The sequence below is a fragment of the Mus musculus genome, chromosome 3 (assembly GCF_000001635.26).
Source record: "Mus musculus strain C57BL/6J chromosome 3, GRCm38.p6 C57BL/6J".
In the NCBI taxonomy this organism is placed as follows: domain Eukaryota; kingdom Metazoa; phylum Chordata; class Mammalia; order Rodentia; family Muridae; genus Mus; species Mus musculus.
The window spans coordinates 84,852,770-84,869,445 of record NC_000069.6 but is presented as its reverse complement, the minus strand read 5'-3'; the positions used below and the strand labels follow the sequence as shown (position 1 = coordinate 84,869,445).

The 16,676-nt window shown below is 39.6% G+C and overlaps 1 protein-coding gene and 1 long non-coding RNA gene across 7 annotated transcripts in view; one reads left to right on the top strand and one right to left on the bottom strand.

Annotated features, from left to right (window-relative positions):
• Positions 1-16,676, bottom strand: part of Fbxw7 (F-box and WD-40 domain protein 7) — a 164,209-nt gene that overhangs the window by 109,753 nt on the left and 37,780 nt on the right. For 2 of the 5 annotated variants that reach the window (XM_006501656.4, NM_001177773.1), the window contains exons 2-3: positions 5,435-5,482; positions 5,246-5,309 (exon numbers count right to left, since the gene is read on the bottom strand). The exons of 1 other annotated variant lie outside the window; for it this stretch is intronic. The gene's annotated coding sequence lies outside the window, so the exon portion shown is untranslated. Of the gene's footprint in view, positions 1-5,245; positions 5,310-5,434; positions 5,483-16,676 lie in introns of those variants that run through there. 2 more of the 5 variants (XM_006501657.4, NM_001177774.1) reach the window with 2 other exon arrangements.
• The window catches only part of Gm40080, a 36,486-nt gene that overhangs the window by 9,013 nt on the left and 10,797 nt on the right, over positions 1-16,676 (top strand). Inside the window, exon 2 of one of the 2 annotated variants that reach the window (XR_003954508.1) lies at positions 15,346-15,527. This is a non-coding gene — a long non-coding RNA (predicted gene, 40080). Of the gene's footprint in view, positions 1-11,900; positions 15,528-16,676 lie in introns of those variants that run through there. The other variant, XR_003954507.1, reaches the window with a different exon arrangement.

The window sequence follows — 16,676 nt, the reverse complement described above, 5'->3', positions numbered from 1 at the left end:
AGTATTCTTATTTACTTATTTGTGTGTGAGCATGCTAGTGCTGTGCATGTGTGTTTGTATGGGCAGATGCATGTATGTCTTAAGGGGCACTGAGAGGAGGGTAGAGGAAGTTTCGAGCTGCCTAATGTTGGTGCAGGGAGATAAACCCCAGTCTCTACAAGAGTAGCAAGAGTCCTCACCTCTTCTATCATCTCTCTAGCCCCAATTCCCGCTTTCTCTCCCAGGTTCCCTTACCTCCTTCTGAGGCCTCAGCAGCAAAGCTTTTATATTTCTGAAGAATCAGTCACAAACTGAGAAGAGTCTGCAAACAGCTGTCTGAGCAGCTCGTGTTGAGAATTTACAGCACTCTCATGGCTCAGACAGACGGTCTAATAACACTTAAAGAAGAGGAACTACGGGATTGTTGCTTACTGGGAACAGAGTTTCTGGCGGGAGTAAGGAGAAAGTTCTGCATACAGGCAGTGAAAGGCATATGGACTGCAGTGTAAATGCAATCAACTGAATGGCCTACCTGAAATAATTACAATGTCAGATTTGTTAGAAAATTCTCACATTTCAAAGTGACAATATGCTATTAAACAACCTGAAATTAAATTAAAGACCTAGCAGATTTGAGATGTTGAAAGACTAAATATCATTTAACATCCACTTGTCATGGTATATCTTATTAAAGAGTCTAATAGGTCATTTCTCAGACATTTCACAGGAGATACATTCAAATAAGCAAAAGCACAATAAAAATCCTCAACGACAACAAAAAAATCCAAATTTAGTCAAAAAGAAACAGTATAATTTGATAAATGTTTTCATTAGTCAACAATATAGTATTATAGTTAGTCATTTTTACAGTAAGGAAATCATATAGCTTTTTATAATTAGAAAAATATAGTACATTATGTATTTACTAGCTTCGATATGACTTCTGGGGCTATTTCCCTTCAAACCAATCAATTTCCTATAGAACTGTTCATAAGTGTGGTGGGATGATAGAAAACCCCAGTGTTTATCTGAACATGTCTTTATTTTACTTTCAAATTACGGTAACAAATTCGCATCTTTTAGGTTTTCTTTCAGCTCACTGAATGTCTAGTTCCTCAACTAGCCAACATGATAACTTCTTTCTCTATTAGTGCTTACAAGATTTTCTCTGCAACTAAGCAGCTAGACCACTTACTTAGCTAAATGTGGACTCTTTTATGTTGATTCTGCCTGAACTTCCTGCTTTTGTAGGCTGACACTTCCCCCTGAATTGAGTCTGCAGCCATTATTTATGGTCCTGTGCCATCACAGGCTAGCAATCCTCTCGCAGGCCTCTGACTTGGACTCTTCATCCTCCCATCCTTCCAGTTGATGGCTTTTATTACTCTAAGCTAATTGACTCTCCTCACTGCTAAACACTTGTTTTGTTACTTAATTAACTCTCCTTCCAGACAGCCCTAAAACTCTCTCCTGCATCTTTAAAGTGCCTCTATGCTTTATCTATTCACTCCTAAGTATTCTTCTTGAGCCCTTTGAAAACAGAATTCCTTATGTAAACAATGTAAGAGTCTATCTGGACTTTGCTATAATCTTTCAGAGGAACTTGTGGTTTTAGTGTTGTGAATGGGAACACCAAACTGTCCTTTGCAGCATGTAGCTACTGCCTGTGCTCAGCTCCTTCACCTTTGAGCCACGCCTTCCTATTTATCAGCCTGATACCCTGGCACCTGAGTAGTTTATGGTAGTCAGTGAAAGAACTGGGCAGAGACTGTACTCAGATACATGGCTCACATCCTCTGATGCCATCTTGCCTCAGAGCTTCTTCCCAGCACTTCTTCTATCAGCTTTGTGTTCTGTGAGGCTCTCAGAAAGCTTCTGGCCACATGCCAAATCAGAAGAACATTCTCAGCCAAAAAGTAACAAAGATAAGTCTCCTATGAATCTATTTTCTTTCCAGAACAGAAACCAAAGGCATGCAAAGAAAACTTCAAAAACCCCAGTACTTAGGAAGCAGAGATCTCCAGGATCTGCCAGAGATGCACAAGACCCTGTCTCATCTCAGGTGGAGGGGGAGCTATCATATACAACACAGACTAATATAAATAAACCAATCTCATATAGGAACTGTAGCAGGACCAGCGGGGTCACCTTTATGTAAATGCCGGGAGGGGGCAAGGAGCCGCAAAAGCATATCCTGCAGGAGGACCTAAGTGCGGACTGCCTGAGAGAGCAAGGATTGATGCAGACAGTGCCAGCCAGTCAGGAACTGCTGTTCTTGGGACCAATGGGCATGTGTGTGTAGAGGGTATTAAAGGAGCTTGCAGCAGTTTTCAGAAGAGCTTGCTGCGGTGTTTCTCACCTGCTCCTGGAGCCTGTGTTGTTGACTCTTTACTACCTAACCTCCAACCCCCAAGGGCAGGTAGGGTCGGGTATTGAGTAATCACAGAGTCAAACATAAGAAACAAATGCATGGGGAACTGAAAGACAAATACAGTAGAAATCCTTCCCTTTGTGCTCTGGCCGTCAGATACAAGAAATGCCAGTGTTCTTTATGGACTTAGGGTGAAGCCTATTACAGACCTAAACTATCAATAATGACTTATTTTAAAATGAACGTGTAACTTTGTGCCACACGCAAAGCAAAATGAAAGCTGAGCTCTATCAAGATTAAAACCTTTCACTTCATTCTGCCAGGCAATGGTGTCACGACCTTTAAACCCAGCATTCAGGAGGCAGAGCAGTTAGATCTCTGAGGTCGAGGCCAGCCTGGTCTACAGAGTGAGTTCCAGGACAGCCAGGGCTACAGAGAAACCCATCTGATAAAATGGGTCATTTCTTCCAATGACTTTTTTTTTCAAACTAAAAGGATAATCCATAGAAAAGAAGAAAATACTTGGAACTCTCATACTGAATAAACATCTACTACTCATAACACGTAAAAAAAATGATCACAATTCAAAATTAAAAGTATTTGCTCTGGAAAATGAGCAAAATACTTGAATGGCTCTTTCTTCAGAGACAACAAACGGCCAGTAAGCACCCACAATGAAGTGTCCTTTCACACCAACCAGGAAGACTAAAATACACACATGGCTGCCCATGCGGATGTGGAGACTAGGACCCCAGTGTATTGCTATTTTGACCACTACTTGAAAAGAAACACAAAGGATTAATTCTCAACCCCTCCCCATTCACACATGCTCAAAAGAAGTGAAAATATATATCCACACTAGTTCACAATACACATTACTAACAACCAAAAAAGCAGCTCTATCAACTGATGAAAGGATAAGTAACATGTGGGATACAAAGGAATACCAAGTCATAAAAATGAATTAAGTACTGATATGACACATATCATATGATGCTAAAAATACTGTGCTAAGTGAATGAAGCACAAAAGAACAAATACTAAGTGGTGCATTTTTATAAATAACCAAAACAGGCAAACTCTCGAGCAGAAAGCCCATTACTTGTTGCCAAGAGAGGGAGATGAGGTTAGACAGTAAGGAAAGCCCCCTACGCCTGAGTGGCTGTGAGGAGTGCATAGCTGACAGACTCAGAATCCTGGAAAGTACACAAGTGTGACGTTTTCTGGTGTGTAAACTGTAAGACAATAAAACTGTCACAAATACATTTAGGATGAGATATGCTCCAAAAGCCTACAATGATGACAGCTGGTTCATGTTTAGGAGAGGGCCAAACTAGCCCCTTCTGTGTGATATACTCCAGAGATGAGCCACCACAAGGCACACAGAGTGGAAATCTTCACAGGCATCTTTGCTCTATTAGTTGTTCCTGAATATGCTACAAATTGCAGGTGTATGCTAAACAGAATACTGTAACTGCTGCTCATGTAAGCATGTGCTATAATTGCTATAGAAATATCTTTTGGTTGAAAACTGACTGTTTCAAATACAGATGTTTTTCCCACTTCATATATCTAGAGACACTCCTTTAGCGAATGAAAAACAAAACAAAACATTTTTGTGTGGTTATATTAAAAACAACCATAAACTATACCACGGTACTTGATTATTGGATATCTCAGCACTTATCCCATTTTATAAAACACTTAATCCTTTTGAATTTTTTTCACTAGTAAAAAGGAATGCTTTCAACACTGTTAGTATACATATAAGCTGGTATAAGTACTATGGAAATCAGTACAGAGGATCCTCAAAAAAACCTACAACTAGAACTCCTTGTGTTCCAGTTATTCCACTCCTAGACACATAGCTAAAAGAAGCAGCCAGCACAGCACAGTGCTGTGCACATGAGTGCTTGCTGCAGCACTGTTCACAGCCACCATGCAACAGATGAATGAATGGATGGAGAAACATGCACACATAAACTATGAGGGGGTCTTTTCCCCTCAGCTATTAAAGAAGAATAAAAATACATTAAGAAGATAGATAGAAATGAAATCATCATGTTAACTAATGATTATGCTAAACTCAGGGAAGACAAACTATCACCTGCTTTGCTTTCCCCTATGTGCAGGATATGCATCATACATGTATGGTGGATGCATGGATGGACAGGCAGGAACCAGCCTAAAAGAGGCAGGGACAAGAGATGGGCTGGGGAAATGGCTTCTGACTAACGGTGCTTGCTCTGCAAGCATGAGAACCTGGGTTTTGATTCCCAGCACGCACATAAAAGGTAGGTATGGCCAAGTGGCCCTGGAACGTCACCACTGGGTTGAGGGACACAAAAAGCTGTTAGGGCTTGATGGCCAGCTAGCTCGGCCAAAAGATGGTGAACCTGAGTTTCACTGAGACTCTGTCTCAAGAGAAGAAGGAAGAAGGTGACAAAGCAAGACACCTGACATCCTCCTCTGGTTTCAGCATGCATGCCTACATACATACCTGTACTCACATGTGCACACATACATACACCGCATACACATACTATGTACACAAGGGGCTAGTAGGAGGGGATAGCTTACCCTAGTGAAATGATTAACTTACCAAATTCTTAATTAGAGGCAACTTCAAACAGAAGTTTTCGTTTTAATATTAGAACAGAGAAATTAAGGTAATTCAGATGGGAAACAGCATAGACACCAACCCACAGGACCGGTCGGTGCTTATGCTCATACATTGTAATAAACAAGACTTAATACATTAAGGAACAGTCAGCAACAAACAGTAAACAACATCATCATCATCTGTTTGTTTTGGCAACTAATAGACAATTATTATAAAATCTCAGGTAGAAAAAGTCTTATTTAATTCATAAATTACTATTCCTACTTACTAACCTGATTGTCTAGACACAATGTGTAGAGGGATCACAAAAGATATAAAGAGAAGAAATTCTCGTACCTAGGTAAAAATGAAAACAAATATAATTCTTATTGTAATTTAACTTACTGCTGTCAAGAGGGGTTCATGTAGCATATACATAAATATAAGAAACATGCAAAAGTACACAGAAATCAAGCACTTACCAAATATTTAGAGAGCCTTTTAAAAGTCTCCTTGATAGCTGAGATTTCCTGAATAATAGAAAATAAAAATAATTATTCAATGTCAGAGTTAAACATAGTCTGCCTAAAGTTTTTATGATCTTAAAAATAACTTGTATACATAATGCATGGAAGAGATAATAAACTACAAAAACACATGCAAAGTTTAATATATATATAATATATATATATATTAGTAGTTTAAACCCTGGGGGGGGGGGCTTTTTGTTTGTTTGTTTTTTTCGAGACAGGGTTTCTCTGTGTAGCCCTGGCTGTCCTGGAACTCACTTTGTAGACCAGGCTGGCCTCGAACTCAGAAATCCGCCTGCCTCTGCCTCCCAAGTGCTGGGATTAAAGGTGTGCGCCACCACGCCCGGCTTTACTAAAATATATTATCCATAGCAAAAAGATATGTATAAACTGGCAAGTTGATTTTACTACTTATAAAAATTAGATTTAAGTCATCTTAATAAGAACAACTAGAGTACAAATCTTCTCAGTCAGGTTTCAACTTTAATTAGGTTCAAAAATTCAGGAATAAGAGTTATAAACTCACTATTTGTCAGGTTCTTCACTTGGGCCTTTACAAAGCATATAGTTATCTTTTTGTTGTTAAGTACTTCATGCCTAACAGCGACTAAGTCACCTGCTTACACACAGCAGCCACACCAAGATGCACAGTTCGTGTTCTCACTACCATTATAAGCTGGGTACAGGTTCCTAGAAGTACACACAGGAAAATCAGGAGTTCAATAGGAAGCTCAAGGCCAGCCTGGGCTAGAGACACTACCTCAAAAGAAAACACACGTCTTCTATCACCACCATTACTAGACTCAAAAGGATGTACTATAATATAAAGTATAACTGGCTGCCTCTTAATCAAAGTGGAAAAACTTTTAAAATTCCTTTTACAGACTCACCAGATTTAATTAACAACACAACTGCTACCATCTAAAACTTATACAAAAGCAAAATGTTTCTTTTTTTGTTTGTTTTGGTTTTTTTGTTTTGGTTTTGTTTTGGTTTTTGGTTTTTTCGAGTCAGGGTTTCTCTGTAGCCCTGGCTGTCCTGGAACTCACTTTGTAGACCAGGCTGGCCTCGAACTCAGAAATCCGCCTGCCTCTGCCTACCAAGTGCTGGGATTAAAGGCGTGCAACACCATGCCTGGCAGCAAAATGTTTCTTGAGCTGGCAAGATGGGTCCTGAGGTAAAGAAGCCAAGTCTGATGACCTCAGTTCATCTCTAGAGCCCACGAGGATGAAGGAACCTATCCTGTTGTCCTCTGACTGCCACATGTATGCACCCAGCACATACATACATGCACACCAAATTAAATAAATGTAAATGATATTAAGTCATATCAATAGATTTCCTCTCTCTACTTGTGCTAAAATCAAGAGCAATTAGATTGATAGCATCTAACCCCAGACCGTGGGAAATATAGAAAGAAAGGGGGCTATTAGAAGCTTAAACAGAAAATTTAGGACCATAAAGTTTTTAGAAGATGACCAGAAAAGGTTATAACTTTTTCAAATTGGGCAAAGATTTCCTAACTGGCACACGTGGAAAAAAACTAGATTGGTATAATTCCATATTCATTATGAAAAACTGAAAATGCAGGCTAAGGATACAGTACTCTGGCAAGGCACATGTACAACCATGATTCATATCCAAAACATGCTGAAAACAATTTCAAATCATTAAGAAAATGACAACTGGGCTGGTGAGATGGCTCAGTGAGTAAGAGCACCCGACGGCTCTTCCGAAGGTCCAGAGTTCAAGTCCCAGCAACCACATGGTGGCTCACAACCATCCGTAACAAGATCTGACTCCCTCTTCTGGTGTGCCTGAAGACAGCTACAGTGTATTTACATATAGTAATAAATAAATCTTTAAAAAAAAAAAAAAAAGAAAGAAAGAAAATGACAACTGATGCTAGAGAGACAGCTCTGTGGTCAGGGCACTTCCTGCTTTTGCAGAGCACCTCAGTTCAGTTCCCAGCACCCACGGTAGCTCAGTGCCCCCCCCCTTATAACTCTAGCTATGAGTTCCATATCCTCCTGTACTCACTCTATGAGCACCTGCACTCACATGCACAACCCACGCACAGACACATATATGTATATACATAATCAAAAGTGGAATGGTTTTTAAAATAAAATGGCAATCTAATTTTTAAGATAGCCTAAGAATCTAATAAAAATTCTAAAGATCATATTCAACCTAATCAGGAAGATACAGATTGTTATCACAGTGAGATATTACTGCATACCAAAATATTTTGTTTATTTTAAAACTACATAATATTAATTGCAAGCAAGCATGTGCTGCAACTGTAATTTTTATCCTCTGGAAAAAGAAACATAAAATGGTACAGAGATACACACTCCTACTGACCAAATAACACCTCTCCTAGGCATCTACTACCAACAGTGAGTGAGAGCATACAAAAAGATAGGAAGATGAACTGTCATAGCAAAATTATCCTTATGAACCCCACACTGTACAGAATCCAAGTATCAACAGCAGCAGGGGCCATAAACTGCAGTATAGTCATATAACAGAAACTAAATTAAGAATATGAAATAAGAACCTAAACAAGCACACACTTAGGATCTGGCTATTTAAAAAAAAAAAAAAAAATGAGGCTAAGCAAAGTATATCTCTGATAAAGTCACAGGTGATTACCTCTCTTAGGAAGGAGCTACTATCTAGTGAAAGGCACAGGAGTCTCCTGAAGAATGGATCTCCATCTATCTAGGCTGGGTTTCACTTTGTGAAAATATAGCAACAAATAAAAAATAGAACGTTCAACTATAGTTCCATTTTTCAAGTTTACTTTCCTAAAACAGACTTGACAAATTTGTTTTCAATAAAACAAGTTTAGACGATATATCAGACTAGTGACATAGAAAACTCTGATCTGAAAATCTGGCAGCCTGGTAGGTATCCTCTCTGTCAACTCTCCCTTAGCCCCTTAAGACAGGGTCCCTCACTGAACCTAGAGCTTGCTACTTTTTTGGCTAAACTAATAGGCCAGCAAGCCCCAGCCATTCTTCTGCCTCCAACTGACCTTTGCCCCAAGCACTAGGGTCACAAGGGTACACAGACACTACTGGTTATGTTTGTGCTATAAGGCACTCTGATCCACTGAGCGACCTCCCTAGCTCTATTTGTCAATGGTTTCTTGTGGGGACAAAGTGAACCTAGGATGCCATGTATGCAAGGCAAGCACTCTACAGCTCTACCACTTAACACCAAATTTTGCTAATACATTTTTTAATTAATTATTTATGCCCCATATCTTATCTCCTCCCTACCCCCACACCCTTCCCCCAGGTCTACCTTAGAACAGGTTCAGGTAAAATCCACAAACATATGGGCCATTAAGATAGCTTAGCAAGTGAGAACTTTACTAGCCTGGCTTATTTGATCCCCAGAATCCACAGTAGAAAGTTAGAACCAACTCCTGAACATTGTCTTCTGAGCTCCACACAAACATGCACTGTGGCATGCACATATGCACACAAACAAAATTACAAATATATAATCCAGCACACATATAAAGAATTAGCAGTGAACAGATGGTGGTCGTGCCAGGGACCTGTAAAACCTTTAAAGAAAACTACCCAGTCCTATTGTTTTACAAACTGAATTTTTTCTAACCAATGTCTTTTTTAAGAAAGTCTTTTGGACCTGCTGAAGAATGCTTTACAAAAGAAGATTCTGATATCCCTAAAATTCTACATAATATTGACAATAGTATCTTCTTTATTTAAAATATAAGCAGTCTCATTTCTTTTTAATTACTTTTCCATTTGTCTCTTAATGTAAACAATTTCTATTTCTCTCTAAACTAAATTAGCATCCTGATTCAATTTGAAGTTTTTAACACATTTGAGAAAAAAAGCCACCTACACTTTGTAATTCACAACAGCAGATTGCCATGGACTGTGACACGTTTTGCTTTCTTTTAACATTTTGTTTAATGTGTGCACGTACATGTATACAAATGCACACAAGTTCCACAGATACACATGGAGATCAGAGAACAATTCCCAGTGTATATTCTCTTAGTCCACCATGTAGGTCATATAGATTGAACTCAGATTGGCAGACTTGGCAGCAAGCACCTTTAACCATTTACAAACCAACTTGTTTGAAAACCCAGTCCTTAAAGATAAGCTCTCTCAGCACTCCCCAGATGCTGAGAAACTTAAGTTTCTCCTAAGGCCAGCATTCATTAGAGGTAGACTCACCAAAATGTTACAAGAATATAAGAATTTGACCTGTAGAGAAAGCTCAATCAGCCAGGAGTTATGAGGGTTCTGTGAGAAGACAAGACAGCCACACAATACAGATGCCAACACTTAGAGCAAAGCCACAGGAACACTTCCACTGCATCAATTCCTAAGTCAGACTGCATTCCCCCTCCAAGCATGAACCATACTGCTTTAAAGTTGTCTCTCAATTATTAAGAGAAATATCAGCCTCCTTTAATGTAAATGTTAATTGGAGAGGTATCTTATAACAATAAAGGGGAAACTCCTTCATAATAAGAGATTTGTCATCCTGACTGAACTCTTACACCAAAGAGATCTATCCTTCAGGAAGGAAGAAGGAAGGCAGGCAGGGGAGGGGAGGGGAGGGGAGGGGAGGGGAGGGGAGGGGAGGGGAGGGGAGGGGAGGAAGGATGGGGAGGGGAGGATGGGGAAGGGAGGGGAGGATGGGGAAGGGAGGATGGGGAGGGGAGGGGAGGATGGGGAGGGGAGGGGAGGGGGAGAGGTATCTACTTTGAAGTTTGAAGTTAAGAGTCTACAATGACCAAAGGCAAGAGAAAAAACAGATCATGCATTATCTAAAGAGCCCACAGAAGCAGATTATGGGTTTGTTAAGGAGTAAGTACCCAGTTTTATGCTTTCTGAGAACACAGAGAGATCAGAAAGACTGTAAGGATGGAAGAAGCATGGAATGTCCACTAAAGCAGAAAATCACAGTTACCTAAGCAGCTACACACTGTTCAACAGTAAGTTCATGAGATTCTTCCTGCATGGTAACCAGCAAACACTGATACCTAAGCCAGCACTTTCCCAGGCTCTAGCTCAGAGCTAGAAGTTCCAGTGCTCTGCACAGTAGCCTAATCATTACACAGAACAACATTATAACCTATTAAAAAAAAAAAAAAAAAAGCTAGATTTTGAGTTTTTCACTACAAAGAAATGGTAACTGTTTATAGAGGTTGATGCATTAACCTTACCATAAACATCACACAGTGCATATATGTATCATAACATCTCATGGAACTCCATAAACATATGTACTTTTTTAATTAAAATTTCTTCTAAATTAAAAAAAAAACTTAAAACAATTCTATTTTCTATTTTTAAAAAGTTTTAGTATATCACATTTAAATGGTACTCAAAAATTGGTGGGTTTTTTACTTATCTATACATGCACATTGTGGGCAGGGGTTATCCTTGGAAGCCAAAAGAGTGTTGGGTCTTCTGGGAATGGAGTTCCAGGCTGTTGTGAGCCTGATATGGATCCTGGAAACCTCACTCTGGTCTCCAGAAAAGCAGTATGTGCTCTTAACCACTGAGCCCTCCTTCTTCCCAGCTCCCACTTGTAGGACTCTAAGGAACAGAAGCAGAAGTACTCAAGATAATCCAAGTCAAACTTCAGCTAAGTTTAAAACCCAAAAGCCACAGAAAACACAATAAAGTAAGATCAACTGGAATGACTGAAGTAAACATTTAAAAGTTTTTTTTTTTCCACCTTTAACTAAAAATACAAAAGACAAATAAAAAATGGGTAAGACAAAGCAAGAAACGAATTAGGAGCTGATTCTCGTCCTGTCAGTTTTAGGCCAACTTGACACAGCTGTAATCATCTAAGAGGAGGGAGCCTCAACAGAGAAAATGCCTCCAGAAGATGGCTTGCTGTTGGCAAGCACTGACAGGGCTTTCTGATTAATAGAGGAGGGCCCATCCCACAGTGGGTGGGACCAGCTCTAGGCTGGTGGTCCTAAGTTCTATAAGAAAGCAGACTGAGCAAGCCAGGGGAAGCAAGCCAGCAAAGAACATCCCTCTAAAGCCTCTACATCAGCTCCTGTCTCCACAGTTTCTATCCTATTTGAGTTCCTGCCTGGGCTTCCATCAGTGGACTTTGATTCAGAACACAAAAGCCAAATAAACCCTTTCCTCTCCAAATTGTTCTTAGTTATAGTACTTCACCATGGCAATTATAACCTCTACTAGGATAGCCTTCTCCAGGAAAGTAAAATTAAGAAAAATATCATGAGTTAAGAATAAAAACATGAGAGAACTGAAAAATATGAAAAGTAGAGAATAAAAAGAAATGAGGAAAAAATAACAACCTGACAATGTAGAAAAACATCCATAATACGCACAATTGAAAATTATGAAAGTAAAATTTAAAAAAAAAAAAAAAAAAAGAAAGAAAACCAAAAAAAAAAAAAAAACCTAACAGGTAAGTTACAGTTCAAGGACCAAAAGGGCGGCTCAGTGTAGATGAAGATGCTTGCTGCCAAGCCTGACAACCTGAGTTCAATCCCCTGGGTCTGCATGATGGAAACACAGAGCCAGCTTCTCCAAGTATTGTCCCCTGACCTCCACATAGTCATGCCCACGGACTCATAAAACAAATAGGGAGATGTGCCATCCTAGTGGCATTACATTGTCTCCAGTTTAATAAATCCTGTATCTCATATTACTCTTTGTATCCAATAGCACTCAGAGATGTACCAACAACTCAACTATTACCTTAACTCTATTAAACCACCTCATTAAAGCTGTTGTTTTCAGAATCAATTAGTAAGTGTTGTAGGGTCAACTGTATTAAGACTGGACAAAAAAGGATGAAATTCCTAATGTTAAAGGCATGCCTAGCTCCTCACACCTCTCTATGTACTTTAATCTATTTGTAAAAACTTTCTAGTCTCTGCTTAAGAGCAGGTCAACAGCTCTCACTTCACTACTCTAGCATAACCATGAATTGAAATAAGGACCCTTAGCTCTTCTCATCGACAAAGCTACTAATGTGCCTCAGCCAATAAAGCTACTCCTCTATTGCTGTGGCTGCGGAAGCAACATTTGTTCAACTTACATCAGAAGCTTCAGGGACTTCAATTTTGAAATGTTTCTCTGTTTTATCATATGAACTTGAGGTTTTCTTTAAGGCATTTACTTTAAAACCTCACTAAACTCAAATCTTCTCTCTACAATACATCCAATTATAAGAGATGTTGAGAATTTAACTAATATATACTTTATTCTGTTGTGGTTACCCATAAGACCAAAGTATAAAATCCATGCTACCTACTAAATATCTCAGAAACAACACAACACAAAATCAAAAGCATAACTGATCACTTCCAATCAGCACTGTCAGCTTCAGCTAGCACAGCACAGAAAATACTGCCAAACTAACTCCTCTTCGACCTCAAGCAATTTATTCTGGAGAATAAGATGTACACCTAGGAAAACTAAAGTAAATTACAATATGATAATGTTAACTACTAAATATGATTTAACAGGTATAATTAAGCTTGAACAAATAGAAGAGACTAAAGAAAGGACACTGTAAGTTATGTGAACAGCATATATACAAAGTAAATATAAAATATATAAAATCAAATGCCACAACCAGACTTTTAATACATTAGTAAGACTAAGTGTAACCATCCATATAGGGAACTAGCTTTAGGAATTATTATATTGGAAAATAGCTGTTGGTTCATGAAGAAGTGTCTAGTTACTCTAGAATCTGGACGTGGTTTCAGACAATGGGCAATTAACTACATGGTTGTAAGAAGCACTATGGTTTGTTATTCAGAAAGGTCACTGCTGTGAACCATCCCCAGCACCCCCACCCCCAAAAGACCTCTCAACTATCTGAACTACCAAAACCTCTCCTTTTCTTTTATGATTTTAAAAGGTTTGTGTGTATTTATGTATGTGGTTGTGTGTGCACAAATGCAACATACACAAGTGCAGGCACCCTGAGAGGCCAGAGTTATGTTATGAAATGCACCTAGAGCTGGAGTTACAAGAAGTTGTGAGCCCCTCAATGTAGGTGCTACAGTAGAACTCCGACCCTCTGCAAGAGCAAACGTACGCTCTGTAACTAGTGGGCCATCTCTCCAGCCCTAAAGGCTCTATTTCCAATGCCTTCAGAAGGCATAAAGACCTGGGGAAATGAGGCACCACTGGTACGTGAAGAACATGAAGGCTGGATTTTTAAATGCAATTCATGATCAATATGACTACTTGTTTAATACATGAAATGACTACAATATCAGGTATCTTCAATCCTTCAAGTTCCTGAGAACTGTAAGATACAAAGCTGCTACTTCTAAATTCAATAGAAAACACTGAGTGTTTTATTTTATTATATTTTATTGTTAGAGGACACACAATGGCAAGCATGTGCAGGTCAGAGAACAACTCTCAGGAGCTGATTCTGTTCTAACACTTTATGGGTTTCAGGAGTCACGTCACCAGGCTTGCCAGCAGGTATTCTCACCTGCTAAACCATCTTGCCAGCCCAGCACTCAGAACATATAACCTTGATCATGGTTACCTTCCTATAATCTTACTATGAATGTCCATGGTACTGGTACATGTCTACTCGTTAGCTATTTTTAATAAATTTATTATCAATTTTCTTGGGAAAACTCTATGGACATGTTTTCACATCCACTGGGAAAGTGTCTTCTCCAATCACAAGGAGGGAAGTTGTAAATCAGTGTGACAACACATGGTAAGACATGGATTAACCTTGAAAGCATTATGCCACACGGCTATAAGCCAGTCATACAGAGACAACCACGGTATAAATGCATGTATATGTGCTACCTGGAACCCTCAAGTTCACAGAGACTGCACAACAGAAGTCACAAATGGCTGTGGGGAAGGTGTGAGGAATTATTCTGCTGGTAAAGCATTCTGCTGGGAAGAATGATTATAAAAATAATTACATAAAAGTGATTGTTGCAAAATATAACTGCCACCTGACTGTCTACATTAAAAATGTTTAAAATCCTCGTTCTTTTTGTTATCCCATTCAGTAACCCCTTTTAGGGACCAGCTTCCCAACTGATCCCTAAACCAGCTCTCTACCAGGAACCCACAGTCAACACAGACGGCTTGGAAATCAGGCTTAAGGATCAATGTGTAAAAGAATATGGAAAGATCATAAGAGCCAGAGGCAGTGGGTGACTCCAAGGAAACAGCATCTTCCAAAATAACAAGGCTGATAAAACATATGAGCTCAGAGACTTAACAGCATGCACAATGCTCACAAGAAGTTGGACCCAGACAACACTGGAGCAAAGAGAAGGGGAAGTGACCCCACCCTTAACCAAGAAGATAGTTACAATTGATATATAACCAAGCCCAGGAGTAGTTGGCCAACACAAAACAGACTTTACAGGCTGGTTTAGGGGTTTGGTTTGGATTTGGGGCAATCCTATGCTTTTTCTTTGCTTTGTTACTTTTTTTATCTTACTGGGTTTTATTTGACCATTTGCTTTTACTTTCTGAGAGAGAGAAAGAGAGAAAGTGAGAGCATGAAGTGAGGTGGGAAAAATCTCAAAGGAAAGGATACAATCAAAATGTAGTATATGAGAAAAAAATTTAAAGGAACAAAATGGCTAGTTCTGCCAACATTTCTTCAATACATGCTGAACACTTAAAATTGGGAACTTTGCATGCCTCATTAAGAAATAGTAATAATATTATGCTCTCCAAGTCCTAAAAGACAGAAACTGTTAGTATTCACATTTCATAGATAAAAAGTGAATATCTGGTAAAATCAAGCGACAGAACTGCTTTGTTTTTCTAATTATGTGCAAGTGTGTATGTTACATGCAGTTCTATGCAGGTGCCCACAAAGGCTAGAAGAGAACATTGTATCCCTTGGAACTGCAGTTACAGACTGCAGTGAGCTGCCTGATGTGAGTGCTAGGAACCAAAGTCATGTCTACTGGAAGAGCAGCAAGCGCTCGCTCGGAACCATTGAGCCAACTCCAGCCTGAACTGTGTTTTGAATGAAGGTAATCATAAAGCAGATGTCTGTGGTGTTTTGTTAAGTGACAAAAGCAAATGAGAGCTATAGGCAAGATAGGGTTTGTGGGGGAAGAGAGTTATATATACATACCCCAGCATGAAAATGCACTGTAGTTTGAGTATGTAATGCCTCATCTCCCCTCCCATCCCAGTCTAAAGTATTAGGGGCTTGGTTGTCTGCTGACAGATTTTCAGAAGTGTCTGGATTCTGAGGGCTCTGACCTAATCAATGTATGAATCTCCTGATGGATTCATCTCGTGACTGTATTGCTGAGAGGTGGTGATGAGTAGGAGGCGGGTCTACTGGAATAAATCAATCACTGGAGTGTGAACCTGGGGCTATCACTTGCCCTTGCCCCACTGGATCTCCTTCTATGTCCTTCCAAGGCTGTTGTGATGTTCATGCTTTGCTGTGCTATACCCTCCTCATCATAATCAACACAAGTCTCTAAAATCAGGAGCTGAAATAAAGTGTAGTCATATACATACATACATGCACACACATGTACACATATACTTACACACACACATACAGAGAGATGTGTTCCTTACTTGCTTTTCTCAAGAACTGTTCACTAGGATGTAAAAAGCCTGAGTAGTAGCAATACTAGAACAGCTCTGCCTCTGCAAACTCAAGTCTTCTGGAGAGAGCATGTAATTGTATTAACCACTTGTCTCGTCCCTCGCCCTGACAAAACACCTGACAGAAACTACACAAGGAAGGACCTACTGAGCGCACAATTTAAATGGTCTGCATGCACTGCTGCAGGAAGGGTGGAGATCCCCATGCACAGCTGCAGGAAGGGTGGAGAGGAGTTCCTGTCGGCAGAAGCCTGTGCCAGAGATTCCTCACATTACAACAGACAAGGAAGTACAAAGTCCCAGAAGCAGAGTCCGGGCTGTAACCTTCAAGACCACTCCTAGTGACCAACCTCCACCGATCAGGCCCATTTGCCATACAGCGCCAGCTTGGGAACAGGATTTCAAAACATGAACCTGCAAGGGTCACTTTAATTCCAACCATAACTGTGATAAACTATGAAAGGGCACACCCTAGTGAATGTTCTAAATCAAGAGCAGCTTTCCCCCATGGCAATGACCTTTCAACAAACATACAGATGTTTAAAGCAGAGAAC